Below are 16,281 nucleotides of genomic sequence, written 5' to 3'. Positions count from 1 at the left end.
CTTATGCCTTCATTTTGGCGCCCAACGTTTGGTTTTAGAACCTCTCCTTTCCCCGCTCTCAGCCGCGAGTTCAGCTTGGTGGCCGCAAGTTCGGCTTGGCGGCCGCTAGTTCAGCTTGGCGGGAGCCCTCCCTTCCTCAGCCGCTGCCTGTGCCTTGCAGCAGCAGCTTTGGCCTCCCCACGTGGATTTAAACTCCACAGGCCCGCGTAGTCTCTGCCCACGTGGTTTGCTCTTTTCTGAGTCATTTTTAAATCTCCCTTGCAAGCACAGCTCTTAAGTGGCACGAACCAGAGCACGCGGTTGCTGAAAGCTGCAACCCCTCAGGGTGACTCTGTCACGTGGAGGCATAAGTGGCTTCCAGATTGCTCTTCTCCACCCCTGGATTCTGGGTTTCTGGTTCCGTCTCTGGAATTGATTTGATTACATTTACTTTGTTGAGAAACTTGCATTTTCCAGTTTTTAACATCTACTAAGGCACTGAAACAGGACCATGTTTTCATCGCGACTGCAACAGCGCCACCTGCTGGATAATAGGTAATATGGCAGTTTTCGTTTCTAACGCAAATTTTACTGCTTTGTTTTCACTAATACAATGGATTAGTAAATTTATATTTACTAATACAATGAATTATATCATACAAGGTTTATATGATTATGGTGATACCTTAATTTGCTTGTTACTAGGCTTCAGTTTTATTTTCCATATTCTATCATTAAGGAAGAATATGGCACTCCTAAGAACAATTGAATCTTTACGTACTAAAAAGGAACAGAAGAATATGGCACTCCTAAGAACAGTTGAATCTTTACGTACTAATAATGAACAGAAGAATATGGCACTCCTAAGAACGATAGAATCTTTACAAACTAATAATGAACAGAAGAATATGGCACTCCTAATAATGATAGAATCTTTACGAACTAATAATGAACAACTAATTGACAGGATTAAAATTATTGAAAATCAGAGGTTATCTGAACAAGTGGATACTATGACAGACAAAATTGATTCCATATCCAAGGGTATTAGACAGTTACCTGAAAGGGTTCAGGCTGTTGAATTTGACCTTCAGACTTTATCACAAAGTTTTGATAAGGTAATAGACAAAATGTACCTCCAAGATGGGAATCTACATGATATACAAAAAAAGTTTAAGGAGGACATGTTATCTTTGAAGGAAAAAATTAAAGCTTTGGAATCACAGGTGCAGAATGGGGACCAAAAAATTGATACCTCAGTGAAATCACTGGAAATATATACAGGTCAGGAGATTCAGGATTTAAGAGAGACAATGATAAAAAGATTTAAAAAGATTGGAGAAATTATTGCAGCTGGTGAACAGAGTAAGGAGGCACAAGGACAGGATACAATGCCTCCACCAGCTATTAGAACTGGCTTACCCAGGGTACTAGCGACATTACCCTATACTTAATTCTGACAAAGCGTCAACTTCTAAAGGCTCAAAGGGAGTCAGAGAAGCTATGAATATGAAGGGAGTCAATAGCAATGAATGATCTGAAAGAAATTAAGCAAGCTGATGTTAATTTTGGCTTGCACAATGCATATGTAAAGGAAATGATAAGGACTTGGGCTTCTAATGCTAGAGCTACCCCCCCCCCATGATTTCCATCAGTTAGTGTCTGCAGTTTTAGATAATGGACCTTCCTTGATGTTTGGAATTTATTTCAGAGAAGAATCCAAACATATGGAACAGCAAGGAAGAGCAAAAGGTATTGAGGTTTCCCAAGATCAAATTCTTGGTGCAGGAGAATATGCTGATCCACAGGTCCAAGCTCTTTATGACGATGAAGTACTGTGTCTATGTCACCAAGCAGCTTTAAATGCTTGGAATAGGATACAAGATCCAGCAAAAAGGGTTGAATCATATACCAGAATTAGGCAGGGACAGAGAGAACCCTTTATTGACTTTTTGCAAAGATTAATTAAGGCTCTGGACATAGGGGTAACAGACCCAGAAGCTAGACGAATACTTCTTGAATCTCTAGCTTTTGAGAATGCAAACATAGAATGCAAAAAGATAATTGGGCCTTTAAAGTCTAGATCAGCACCTATGGATGAATGGATTCAGCATACGATGAATGTTGAGACGTTTAGCTATAATGATGAATCTTGGGTAGGAGAAGCAATTTCCAAAGCAATGAGGAGACATCAAACTGCCAGGTGTTTTAATTGTGGTAAATTAGGACATTTGCAAAGGGATTGCAGGCAAAGAATTTCTAGGAATAATATCTCTTCTGGGAATGACAAAAATAGGAGACCTCGGCCTTCAGGTATATGTAGGAGATGCGGTAAAGGCAGGCATTGGTCCAACGAATGTAGGTCAACAACACACAGACAGGGCAATCTGATATCATCGGGAAACTCCTTGGGGGGCCTCTCGCAGGCCCCCAAGCCAACAGTGGCCCAGTCATTCCCAGTCACAGTGGAGAACGTGCCTCACCAAGAAAATTAAAAGTTCCAATTTCTGCTGTAAAAAGTAATACTGGTCTAAATGATGAATTACGTGTGGAGGATGAGTCAAAAAACCCAGTAGGACAGAGTAAACGTATATTTTGGCAGACTTCTATTAATGATCAAAGACCAAAGCTGAGAGTCTGTATAAATGGCACTTTTATTGAAGGCTTATTAGACACAGGTGCGGATGTAAGTATCATTACCCCAGAATCTTGGCATCCGAATTGGCCTCTTCAAGAGGTAGATGTTCAGTTCCTAGGAATTGGAACCCTATCTCATGTAAAACAAAGCACAAGATGGGTTGAATGGATAGGGCCCGAAGGGCAAATAAGAAGACTAAGGCCATATATAGCCAATATTGCCATAAATTTACGGGGCCGTGACCTGCTACAGCAATGGAATACCCAGATTAACATTCCTGTATTTCCAGAAACTCATAATTCTGGGAAGGATATGATGAGGTATTATGGAAAAAGGTCACCAGCCATTCAGGCTGTACAAGAACATACAGCAACTATCAAACCTTTAGAGGTACCAACAGCCCTACCTTTAAAATGGCTAACTGAAAAGCCAATATGGATCAAACAGTGGCCTCTAGCTGAAGATAAACTACAGGCATTGGAACAGCTGGTGCAAGAGCAACTAGATGCTCACCATATTGAAGAATCAACCAGCCCTTGGAATTCTCCTGTGTTTGTTGTAAAAAAAGAAATCTGGTAAATGGAGAATGGTGACAGATCTAAGAGCTGTCAACAAAGTAATTCAACCTATGGGCCCACTACAATCTGGAATTCCTTTGCCTTCTCTGTTACCAAAAGGATGGCCTCTTATAGTTATTGTTTTGAAAAATTGTTTTTTCACTATACCGTTACAAGAAAAAGATAGAGAAAAATTTGCCTTCACAGTGCCTACTTATAATAATTCTCAGCCTAATAGGAGATATCAATGGACTATCCTCCCACAGGGTATGCTCAATAGTCCTACACTGTGATAATATTTTGTAAGTAAGCCATTGGAAATAATTCGTAAACAATTCCCCAAGTCCATCATTTATCATTACATGGATGACATCTTGTTATCTGATTCAAATAAAGATACTTTAGAAAGGATCTTTGAAGAAGTAAAGAAAGTCTTGCCTAGGTGGGGATTACAAATTGCCCCTGAAAAGATTCAAAGAGGAAATTCTATTAATTACCTAGGTTACAGAATAGGGTTAGAGAAAATTAAAACGCAAAAGGCACAAATTAGGAGAGACCGCTTAAAGACTCTTAATGACTTCCAAAGATTGTTAGGAGAAATTTCCAGTCTACGACCAGCTGTTGGGATAACACCTGATCTAATAGTTCATTTAAACAAAACCTTAGATGGTGATAAAGATTTGAATAGTCCAAGAAAACTGACAGCTGAAGCAGAAAAGGAACTGACAATGATTGAGGAAAAATTACAGGAAGCACATGTGGATAGGGTGAACCCAAATCTTAGCTGCATCCTAGTCATATTGCCTTCCAGAATTTCTCCTACAGGGATTCTAATGCAGAGGGAAGATATTATTTTAGGGTGGATATTTATACCTAATAAACCAAGTAAAAAATTAAAAACTTATGTGGAAAAAGTCTCTGAATTAATTATAAAAGGTAAGCTGAGACTTCGTCAACTAGCAGGTATAGACCCAGCAGAAATTATAGTGCCTTTTACTACTGAAGAAATAAAAAAGTTATGGGAAGACAATGAACAAAGAGCTTGTGCTAATTTTTTGGGAGAAATTAATAGCAACTATCCCAAAAGTGGTAGACTTAACCTCATAAAAAGAATTTCTTGGATTCTTCCTAGAATTGTACGTGATGCTCCAATAACGTACGTTATTGGAGCCCGTACATTCTATACTGATGCAAATAAATCAGGGAAAGCAGGTTACAAGTCAGATGAATTGAGTAAGGTGGAACAAAGCCCTTATAATTTTGTCCAGAAGGCAGAATTATATGCCATTCTTATGGTGCTAAGGGATTTTAAAGAACCTCTTAATATAGTTACAGATTCACAATATGCAGAAAGAGTTATCTTGCATATTGAAACCACTGAATCTATACCAGATGACACAGAGTTGACTTCATTGTTTATCCAGGTACAAGACATAATCAGGAACAGGCTTTGTCTGATGTACATAACACACATCCGGTCCCATACAGGTCTGCCTGGTCCTCTAGCCCAAGGCAACGCTGAGATTGATCAATTATTGATTGGAAGTGTGTTGCAGGCCTCAGAATTTCATAAGAAGCATCATGTCAATAGTAAAGGCCTAAAGAAAGAATTTTCCATTACTTGGCAACAAGCTAAGGACATTATAAAGAGATGTCCTACTTGTTCTTTCTATAATCAAACACCGTTGCCTGCAGGGAGTAACCCAAAGGGTACTAAGAGAAATGAAATCTGGCAGATGGATGTGTTCCACTTTATGGAATTTGGTAAATTAAAATATGTACACCACACCATAGACACATATTCAGGTTTTCAATGGGCTACTGCCCTGAGCTCAAAAAAGGCAGGTTCAGTAATCACACATTTATTGGAAGTTATGGCCATCATGGGTATACCTGCACAAATAAAGACAGACAATGGTCCAGCATATGTATCTAAGAAAATGAAACGCTTTTTTGATTATTATAATATAAAACACATTACAGGTATACCAAATAATCCTACAGGTCAGGCAGTTATAGAAAGATCAAATCGTACTATAAAGGATATGCTGAACAAACAGAAAGGGACCGAAAATACCCCCAGAAATAGAATACATAATGCTTTATTAACCTTGAATTTTCTTAACACTAATGAGAAAGGAACGACAGCAGCAGAGAGACATTGGATAATGGAAAAGTCTGCTGAACTAAATCAACCGATTTATTTCAAAGATGTGCTGACCTCTTAATGGAAGCCAGGAGATGTGCTACGTTGGGGAAGGGGTTTTGCTCTTGTTTCCACAGGAGAAGAAAAATTGTGGATACCATCAAAATTAATAAAGTTTTGATTTGAAGAGGAGAAACCTCTTGGAAAGGAGAAATGACAACTTATCCACAATGATGATATTCATACAGGTGGTAAGAAAAACATATAGAATGGGGGCAGGGTTCTGTTCTCATCTCCACAGGAAAACACTCATCTTTGAAAAATTCAAGGGACCCTGGATATTTGGATACTGACAGATGGAAAAATACCTGCCCAATAGGAAATATCAAGAAAACTGAAAGGGTTGTGTAAGTAATATTAAACCATATTTCTAAATTTATAAAGCTGGTTTTGAAGTTGGACTCTGGCTCAGTCCCTCTCCAATTCCAAGCCTGTTAGTAAGAGAAAAACCCAGAGTTTCTGGAGTTTCTGTCTCATGTCAAGAGCCATGATATGGGACAGAAAGAAATATGAATTTAGAAAACATCTTTGCTTTTCTTCATATCTATCATACTTTTCATTGAACATATCTATCATGCCTTTCAGTGAATATGTATATATATATATATATATATGTCTATATGATTAATGTTTAAGTTTTTCACAATGAACAATGAGTTTTTCCTGAAGTGACATTTGAAGTTTCCAGGAAGAAGATGGGGCCCCATAACAACAACTCCACCTGGTTGATATGACGTCATGATACTGATAGCGCTACTACAAGACCTGCTTTGGGTACCAACTGCACAAGACAGTTCCAACTTGGTTAGCTGAAATGGTGCACATCTTATACAACATTTTGGCCAGACCTGCACAAAATATTCAGAGACTATTGGCAATTTTAAAAGACATTGATCTTGAAATTTAACCATCATTTTACTTTCACAGGATCCCCCAGAAAGAACGTCGCCCCTATGACAGCTGGAAGTAATTCTAGAGGACGACATCCCCTTTCCCAGTAAAGTTTGCCCTTGAGTTTAGGGACATCTTTTAGGGGTTGATTATAATTAGTATACGATTGAGGGTTGGGGGAGGAATTTTATAAGCTCAGGGATCATTTTGAAAAAAAAAGAGAGGGATGATGGGATAATAGATTTGTAATTGTGAGTTACTGTCTTTAGACAAATATATTGGTATGGATTCTTGTATATTGATACAAAGTTAAATTATATTGACTATTGTATGCATGCATGTTTCTACCTCTGTTTAAAACATTTTTTATGTATTGACATATATTGTATTGATATATATATTGTATATATTTACCATATTGCAGTGTACATTTCTACCTCTGATTAAGATACTTATATAATGTTTGTGTATTGATACATATTTACCTACTGCAATGTATATTTGTACATTGTTTACTTTTGGAGGTCATTGTCCTCATTTGTTTCACAGTAGTTTATTTTCTTAGTCTTTAAGTTAGATAGATATTGAGAATTATATAGATTAATAGTCATCTAAGTTTGTCATTTATAATTAGACTAATCAGGTTCTTTAGATATATAGAGATTATACTCAGTATAGATAGATAATCTTCAACTTCTTCAAAGAGCTGTAGAAAATGGCCTTTAATCTAACTCAGAGTTTTGTGGTAGTGAGACACAATTGCTCCTGGCAACACCGCTCTATTCCCGAGAGAATGTTGAGCACCAAAGACACTCCACCTGGAGCCTTTCTTTTTAGCAGAACTGGCCTTTGGGCAAAGAAATGCCCATACCTCAACCACTGACAGAGATACAGAGCATGCATCAATGGATAAAACAGTTCTGTCATATCCTGCCAAGGCAGAGTAAGATAGTTTTGAAAAGTTGCTTGCCTTTGAAAATGGTATGTCAGTTATGTTAGGATCCACACTAACTCCCGTCATTGGGCCCCTGTGTCTATCACTAATGAAAAGGCTGTGAGGAGCTCCTCAAACAAAATATAATGATATAATTTTGGGCACCAATAACTCCATCTTCCAGACAAGAAGAAAGGGCATTTTCCAAACCCAGTATTCACCTTTTAGTCTGGCCTTTGGTATCCTCCTTTCTAAATGCCTACTCCACATAAAATTACGTGTGCTGCCTGCCAACAATTAGGGCAGTGTAAAAGGGATCTAAATCTAAAATTTTTAACATATGCATTAAACCCAAACATTTTACAGCGTGTGTCAGACTTTTCCCAACATCTATAAGCAGTTTTAAATATCATTAGGTCAATTGCAGTAAGAGCACAATGATATACATTGTTGCTATCAAATACCAGTTCCAGTCTCTGAGCAACAGTGACAGGAACCCCCAATCTTTCCCCTTCTTAAGTTAAGAGAGGTTAATATTTTAATTAAAATGAGTTGTGTGCCAAAGATTAAAACTGTCTGATGTTTAGTCTGCATCTTAGTTTCAAAGCAAACCAGAATTCAAACTGCAGAAGGAGCTCAGCATTAGTGCTTCAGGGCAGGTGGGATTCCTGGGTGAGGTGAGTTGGAGTCAGCTATCTGAAGCAGCACATCCTGGCACTTATCTCAGGTGGGTCTCTCTGGACTCTCTAGGGGCAGAATTGACGTCCTGCAGAGTGGTGTAGCAGGTTCTGTTATCAGGCACTCCTCTCCTCCTCGGGGGCAGGAAAAGACCGGACCAAGGACTTCTCCCCAGTCTCCTCTCTGGAACTTCTCTGTGGGATGTCCACAGCCACGACGGCAGATCTAGCTTTTATTTTCTTTCTATGAAAAAAGCATAAACATATCCTCGACCCCAAATATATATAGGTCGGGTTTTTTCATAATGCATTGCACGGGCTTTTCCACCTTGCCTTAGCAAAGGTTAGCTTGGTGTTATCACGCCAGATCCATTTGCATCAGGATCTGCTTGTAACTTTTATGAGTTGCTTCCAAGGAGCCTTGTTGCGCTTCATAATTTTTTTTAATTTTTTTGTATTAGCCATATATGCAGTTTTTCCATTGGAAAAGCCATTTGTAAAATTTAGCATAAAATCCTTTAAGGGATATTTTTGCTATAACATTAGCAAAATACAGTTGTGTGAATTGTAGCAATGATCTTGGAAAAGATTATTGTTTTTGCCTTTGAATTGAGCAAAGACAATTGTCCAGGAATTAACCTTAAAATTATCAATGAATCTATTGTTTAGTATAAGAAGTATTGATCATAGTCAACATTTTGTCAAACCATTTTTTAGCTTTCATCCTGCCCTTTTGTATCAGACAGGCTACTGTTTTAAATTAAGAGTTTAATATCTTAACTGGCAAAACTGAGAAGGTTTAGCCATAAACAGCATTTTTTATAAAACTGTTGTAGAATAAGTTTTACATTTAATATACATACTTGCCATAGCTGAATTATAATTAATATACTGTATTTGTTGATTATTGTATACTTTACCTGTTGATTTATTTTTTACCTGCTTGAGTACCTGTTAGGCAGCTTTCTTTAAGCTCTCTATTGGAAACTGTTTTTTGTAAGAATTTTACCTAGCGGCTTAAGGTCTCCCATAAGAATATTATAACTAGGGCTTTAACCATTGGACCTCTAACCAAAAGTTTGTAAGCTATCCTCCTCTTAAGTTTTAAGTCTGCCTTGCAGATAGGAAAATGGAAAAATGAAGCATTTTAATTAATAATGCTGGCCTCATTAGACACCAACATGTAGAAGAATGAAAATAGATCCATATCCATCTCCATGTACAAAACTTAAGTTTAAATGAGCCAAAGGCCTCAGCATATAAAAATTATGTTGAACCTTACAGAAAAAAAATTTTTGAAGCACACTTTGCCGCATCTCAAACACAGCCTCAGTGGCATAAACATTTAGAGAAACCATAAATCTCCTGAACTGAGAAACTTTTGTATAACAAGGCTATAGAGTGGGAAAAGATCTTTATTATCATAAATCCATTCCAAAAATATATGAAGAACTCAGGAACTTAGTTATTAAAAATTTTAATCCAATAAAAATATTTGTTACAGACCTAAACTGAAAACTCTCAGACGAACTTAAAAATGACTGAGAGACACTCAAAAAACTTTCAAACATAACATCCTTTAGCCATCAGAGAAATGCAAACCAAAACCCTGAGATTTTACCTTATACTTGTAAAAATGACCAAGATTAAAAATTACTGTTAACAATTTATGCTTAAGAAAATGTGGGTAAAGAAAAGGCTTTATTGCTGGAAGTGTAAACTGGTGCTGGAAGTGTATGCTGACACAGCCACTTTTGGATCATACCTAGTATTAAAAAACCTGGATGAATCCAGACTCTCCCAGCAGGAAGAGAATAACCAAAAATCCAGGGCTAGCCGCTTCAGAGACCCTGCCCTAGGAACCAGCTGAAGACAAAGCCAGACCTTAACCTCGAAAAACAGGTTTTCCAGCTGCAATTATCACAGTACTGTTTTAGGAACTAGCGGATTACAACCTTGGGAGTGGTCCCAAGGCAGGAGAGCTGTCCTCCTGCGACCACCACAGGATTTTTGGAATTTATGACCCTCCCGGACCACTGGGGTGTGGCCCCTTTCCTCAAAAAATTCTTTCTCCTGGTCATTGGGGGTCGAACTCCTCCCCCACCAACCAAGGCCACGTGTGCAAGGATGGTCTCGAGCGAGCTATGTGCCGGCTGCACCATCCCAAGACCTGAGTGAGAGTCTCCCCAGCACTGAGGGACCCCCATTCTGTCTATTTTTTAAAATTAGGCAAATATCTACCTCAAAACTTAGCAATACCCCTTTTGGGCCTAAATACAAAGTTGTTTGACCATACCACAAGGACACGTGCTCAGCCATGCCCAGAGCAGAACCACTTTATCATAGCCTAGAATCTGAAAATAACCCAGATGTACCTCTTTTACACCTAGGATAAATGAGACATCATCCTTTTAAATATCCATGAATACCACAAAATACAGAATACAGGACAGAAGTTTTGGGTCCTGTCATCTCTGCCTGTGAAGACGGAAATGTTTTTTATTTTTAACCATTATCACTTGTTAGAGTATAACTCTGGCCCTTGATAAATTTAATTAAGAGGCCTGAGGCCTGAGTCTCAGCAGTCCATCCTGAAGCCACACCTGGCAGCAGGAAAGGACCTCAAGCTGAAACAATATCTCCCACCCAAGAGCAGGCCGTACAAAAGGAAAAACTTGTATAAGAACTTTAAATCTTGAAAGATCCCCTACTTTCTTGGGAAAGCAGAAGAAACACAGCAAAAATGACAATTTCACTGAAAGCAGTTTACAGATTCAGTGTAAATGTCCATTAAAAATTATAGCAACATTTTTCACAGAACTCACAGATTTAATGTAAATGTTCATTAAAATTATAGCAAAACTTTTTACAGAACTCGAAAGAACAATATAGAACTCAAAAGAACAATCTCCAACCTTATACGAAAGAAATAAAAACTCAGGATAGCCTAAACAATTCTAAAAATCCTCTGAATGTATCACAATCTTTGATTTTAAAACTTTTTTACAGAAACACAGTACTGAAATTAATCTACCTTAGATATAAACTTATATACCTACAAACTAAAGATTTTTGACCAAGAAGCAAGATTTTTAAAATGGAAAAGAAGCATATTTACTGTCCTAAATGAAGCTGCAGCTTTTTGAATCTAGATTTCTTTATAGCAAACCTGCCTGTCAGCTTTCGCTCCACATGGCAGGGGGTTAAAAACATAGGCTCTCTAGCCCTAACAGCCAGCCTGCTTGGCAGGTATAGCTGTGTGGATTGTACCCTAGCTTCTCGCATCTCGAGGGACTCCCTTTTGAGTCCGCAAGCAAACACATAAAGCAAACACATGAATCTCTGTTTTTGACTCTTACTCCTCTCTCCCTGAGTGATTGATTAAATTCCTGTATGAATTTCTCTTCCTTTGAACGCCCCATATCTTTTTGGATGACAGTGATCTTGCGCCTACCTCATTCTGCAGGTCTGTCTGAGTTCTACAGCCGCAGAATCTTCTTTTTTTTTTTCTTGTTGTTGTCCCGGGACCGTGCTTCGTCGTCCGATAGTTGGCCGTGCTCCCAGTCGCTGGTTCGGGCGCCACTGTCGATTGCCTTTTGGGGGGTTACTCAGTCTAGGGGTTGTAACCCACCCTGCAATCAGTTATTCCAGGGTCCCGGAGAGGCACTACCTGTAAGATATGGGCTAGGAGACAGGAAGAAGGCCATGCGAAGTTTGTCAGGGCCTCCGTTTATTAGAGATGGGGGACAACTTATATAGAGTAAAGAGTTGGGGGATGGGCACAGGGGCCTGGGCTCTGGCCGCGTGGTTCACGTTGGTCACATGGTCCGAGTTGGTCACGTAGGCAGGAGGTTATCTTCAGTCAGGTCACTGTAGGCCAGGAAGTTGACACACCTAGCTCCCTAGATAGTTTGGAATGTGGGGTGGGTTCCACTAACAGATAGCTCTCATTAACAGCCAATTTGGGTGTGGGGTAGGCTTTGTCAATAGAACTATTCCTAACACGATTAAGGGTGTGGGGTTCCCTGCAGACTCCCCAGGGTGATGGTTCCTGTAATGATTTTAGGAGGAAATTGGCTCCTGACACCTCAACCACTGACAGAGATACAGAGCATGCATCAATGGATAAAACAGGACTGTCATATCCTGCCAAGACAGGGTAAGATAGTTTTGAAAAGTTGCTTGCCTTTGAAAATGGTATGTAAGTTATGTTAGGCCTTAGCCAAAGTTGGTTGCTTCAATGCTGCTAATGTGATTTTAGGTGATTGCCCAGGTAGCTAGTTGTCTCTGTGATTTGTTGCATGTTTTGGAAGTTGTTTTACTGAACTTCCTAATTACCCAGGTAACATTATTTCCCTTCTCAGATCTTTGATGGGGTTGAAGACTATATAAATGTAGTTACTTTCTCTCATGACTTGGCCAAGTTATTTATTATACAAGACCTAAGCTAGTTAGAATAGGATATTTGTACTTATTGTATATAATTTCATAGTAGGTTTAGAACTCTCTTATTTAAACAAAAGGGGGAGGTGTTGCGGGAGGTCCTCCCGTTCTTCCAACCTATAGCTGCTGAGATACCAGCCCATTGGGGCGTGGTCTCTCTCCCTTTAAAAAAGCGGCCACTTCCCTCTTCTCTCTCTCTCTTCACTTCCTGCTCCGCCGGCGACTAGACTCCTTTCCTGGTTGCATAGAGGTCTGTTGCCTGGGACAGTGATCTGTAAGTTTTTTCCCCTTTAAATAAATACCACCCTATTAATCATAATCCCAAATCGGTGTGGCATTGTTTGTGACTTACGCCTTCAGGGGAGGGGGAATGTTGTACAGAAGTCACCAACCCCTTCATCCCATTTCTTAATCTGTTTATCTCCTTGACCACAAGACTTAGTTACATTCCACTTCCTGGTGCTCTTTTTCTCCTCAAATTGTACATTTTGTACTTTTCCTTGCTTTGCTTGCTCCTTTTCATTATAGATCCATATTAGAGTGACCACTAATAACCACACAGTAGAGTTCAATACTAGACTATTTTGAGCTTTCCTCAACCAGTAGAATTAATTCAAATCTCTCCACTTTAACATCAGGAAGACTCTTCAGACAAGGGCAAAAAGCAGTCACATTCTTCACCAAAATATTGCAAGAATAATCTCTAGGCACATATTAGTATTCTTTTCCTCTGAAATCTCTTGAGCCAGGCCACCACAGTTCACGTCACCCTCAGCACCACTGTCTTCCGTGCTTCTAACTAGTATGACCCATTAAAGCATACACTGCTTTCCTAAGCCAAACTTCTAAAGTCCAAATTCCTCCAAACAAAAACATGGTCAGGCTATCACAGCAGTACCCGAGTCCCCAATACCAACTTTTGTCTTCAGGTTTCACTTGCTGTAAAGAGACACCCTGACCACAGCAACTCTTATAAAGGAAAACAACCATGGCTCTCAGTTTCAGAGGCTTACAGTTTTAGTCCATTATCATGGTGGACATGGTGCTAGAGAAGGAGCTGAGAGTTCTACATCTTGATCTATAGGCAGCAGGAGTCTGTATCCACACTGGGCATAGCTAAAGCATAGGAGAGCTCAAAGTCTGCCCACACAGTGATACACTTCCTCCAACAAGAACACATCTACTCCAGCAAGGCCACCCTTCCTAACAGTGCCACTTCCTATGAGTTGGGGGGAGGCAATTACAAACTACCACATATATTGAGCCATTTCTTCCTTGATGGTGTAAAGTCAACTATGTCACTGTGAGGGATCTTTAGATAAAGTTGATGCTTTATTGAATTTAGTTTGCAAGAGTTTGCTTGAAAAATTTTGCATCCATGCTCAATCAGGGAAAATAGCTTGTAATTTTCTTTTATTTTGTGACATTTTCCCCCTGCTTTTGGTATCAGGATAATACCAGCTTCATAAAAAGAGTTTGGTGATATTTTCTAATTTTCTATTTTATGGAATAGTTTGAAAATCTTTGGTGTCAGTTTTTTTTCTTTTTCTTTGAAGGTCTAGTAAAATCTATTGGTAAACTTACCTGGGGCTGAAATTTTTTTTAACTGGAGGATTTTTAAAATTTACTGCTTCAATGTCACTACTTGATATAGCTCTGTTAAAACTGTTTTGGTTTAATTTGCTAGCTCATATGACTAAAAATTGATCCATTCCTTTTAGATTTATCAACTTAGTGTAGTGTGTTTTTTAAGGTAAGACCTAATGATTTTTCTGAATTCCATTGATATCTACTGTAATATCTTCTTTCTCAATTCTAAGTTTATTAATTTAGATCCTCTCTCTTCCATTCAGTGACACACGCTTTGCCAATCTTGTTTATCTTTTAAAAATCCAACTCTTTGTTCCAGTGATTCTACTGTTTTTGTTATTTGTTCTGTCCATCTCACTAATTCCTGTCCTGCCATTACTGATTTTGTCTGTCTGCCTGTTGAGCTACGCTTAGTTCGATTTTCATTCTCCAGGGTCCTGAGCTGCACCATTAGGTTATTTATTTCCAGGACCTTTCTATGTAGCCTTGACTGTCCGGGAACTCTCTATGTATTAATTAATAAATCTGAAAGAGAAAGAAAAGGAAAGAAAAGAAAGCATGACATGCTGGGGAGTTCAGCACATAGTAAGTGTGGTAGTTGGAATGTAATTGGCCCCCATAATCTCATAAGCTAATAAAGTAAAGTCAAAATACTAAGTGTGTGTGTGTGTGTGTGTGTGTGTGTGTGTGTGTGTGTGTGTGAAGGAGGAAACATAAAGGCAAAAAAGGAAGTTAGAAAATGAGAAATCATTGCCCTAAAAGGAAAAAAAAATGCATGAACAAAATTAGATGAGTATTGGATGTATGTTTGTGAGGGAGTAATGAATAAAGCATAAGAATTTTAAATACAATAAAGTAAAAGTTCTGTTAAATGTGTAGAAAAGAAAACACCAAGGATCATATAAAAATATTTAAAAAAACAAAAATGAAGTGTTGAAGCAGCTTTGCTCAGTGCCCTCGGGATTCGTGAAAGGCATGTGTACAGATAGAGTGAGTGGACTTCTAACCTTCCTTTGGTTTACACTGCTGCTGAGTTATATTGGGCAAGCACCCAATGCTCACTAGAGCTGGTGGCTGTGTATCCAGGGCTCTGCTGACCACACGTAACCCTTGTCCTCCCTCTCCTGTTGCTACCAGCTCATGACATGGCTGTTTTTGCTGAGGGGCACCTTTCAAGCACATTGGGATGTCAGAAGCAATCACAGCATTGATTAGCTGAGACAGAAGACCTGCCTGAATACTTTGATGAGTATCATGTACTAGCAGGGAGCTCTCTTTAACTGACTTGTTGTGAGTCCTACCAAACAATTTCAGCCACATCCCTTTGGCGAAAACTGTGTCATAAAACACTGGTTTGGATAATGAGCCCAAAATAAAGTTCTTGACGAGTCAGAGACAACCTTACGCCAGCCTCCACAGACTGCTTTGGGAGTGACGCTACTTGGAGATCCCTTCCTTTGCAATGATTAAGCTTGCAGTGAGCAAATCTTGCAATGAGTAAATGCACCTAAAACCACCTTCACGTTCTGAAATCAACACTTTCAATCTCATCTAAAAGTGCCAGAACATTTGGAAAACAAAATTGTCAAGTGTTGCTTGAAAATAAGTTGGCAGAAACTTTTCTTAAGGCAGAAACAGAGAAACCACAAGGGGTGATATTGGGATTTCCCCAAGAAAACAAATTTTAATACTGCCATTCGCTAGTGAGCACAAAGCTGGGTATTTCCAAACTGGGGCTGTCCATGCTTGTTAGGGTTACGGATGCTGACTTCAGCTAAGAATAGTTTGTTTTTGCTTTGCTTTGTTTTCTAAATTATCCAAGAGAGTCTCTTCCTTCCAGTTCCCGCAGCCTCTGCAGCCATGAGCAGCAAAGTCTCTCGCAACACCCTGTACGAGGCGGTGCAGGAAGTCCTGCACGGGAACCAGCGCAAGCGCCGCAGGTTTCTGGAAACGGTGGAGCTGCAGATCAGCCTGAAGAACTACGACCCCCAGAAGGACAAGCGTTTCTCGGGCACCGTCAGGCTCAAGTCCACCCCTCGCCCCAAGTGTGCATCCTGGGGGACCAGCAGCACTGCGATGAGGCCAAGGCCGTGGATATCTCCCACATGGACATCGAGGCGCTGAAGAAGCTCAATAAGAACAAGAAGTTGGTCAACAAGCTGGCCAAGAAGTATGACGCCTTTCTGGCCTCTGAGTCTCTGATCAAGCAGATCTCGCATATCCTGGGCCCAGGCCTGAACAAGGCTGGCAAGTTCCCTTCCCTGCTTACACACAATGAAAAGATGGTGGCCAAAGTGGGAGGAAAAGATTTTATTCATACACCAACCTGTTCCCAATTTGAAGTGTCCAAAAATTCTGGTTCCTGA

The 16,281-nt window shown here is 39.5% G+C and overlaps 1 pseudogene; it reads left to right on the top strand.

Moving 5' to 3' along the window:
• The first annotated feature begins 15,768 nt into the window (after positions 1–15,768).
• On the top strand, positions 15,769–16,281 carry LOC142849088 (large ribosomal subunit protein uL1 pseudogene; annotated as a pseudogene).

Source organism: Microtus pennsylvanicus, chromosome 4 (assembly GCF_037038515.1).
Source record: "Microtus pennsylvanicus isolate mMicPen1 chromosome 4, mMicPen1.hap1, whole genome shotgun sequence".
Classification (NCBI taxonomy): domain Eukaryota; kingdom Metazoa; phylum Chordata; class Mammalia; order Rodentia; family Cricetidae; genus Microtus; species Microtus pennsylvanicus.
Note: the sequence above shows the minus strand (reverse complement) of the source record. Positions and strands in the feature narration are given on the sequence as shown.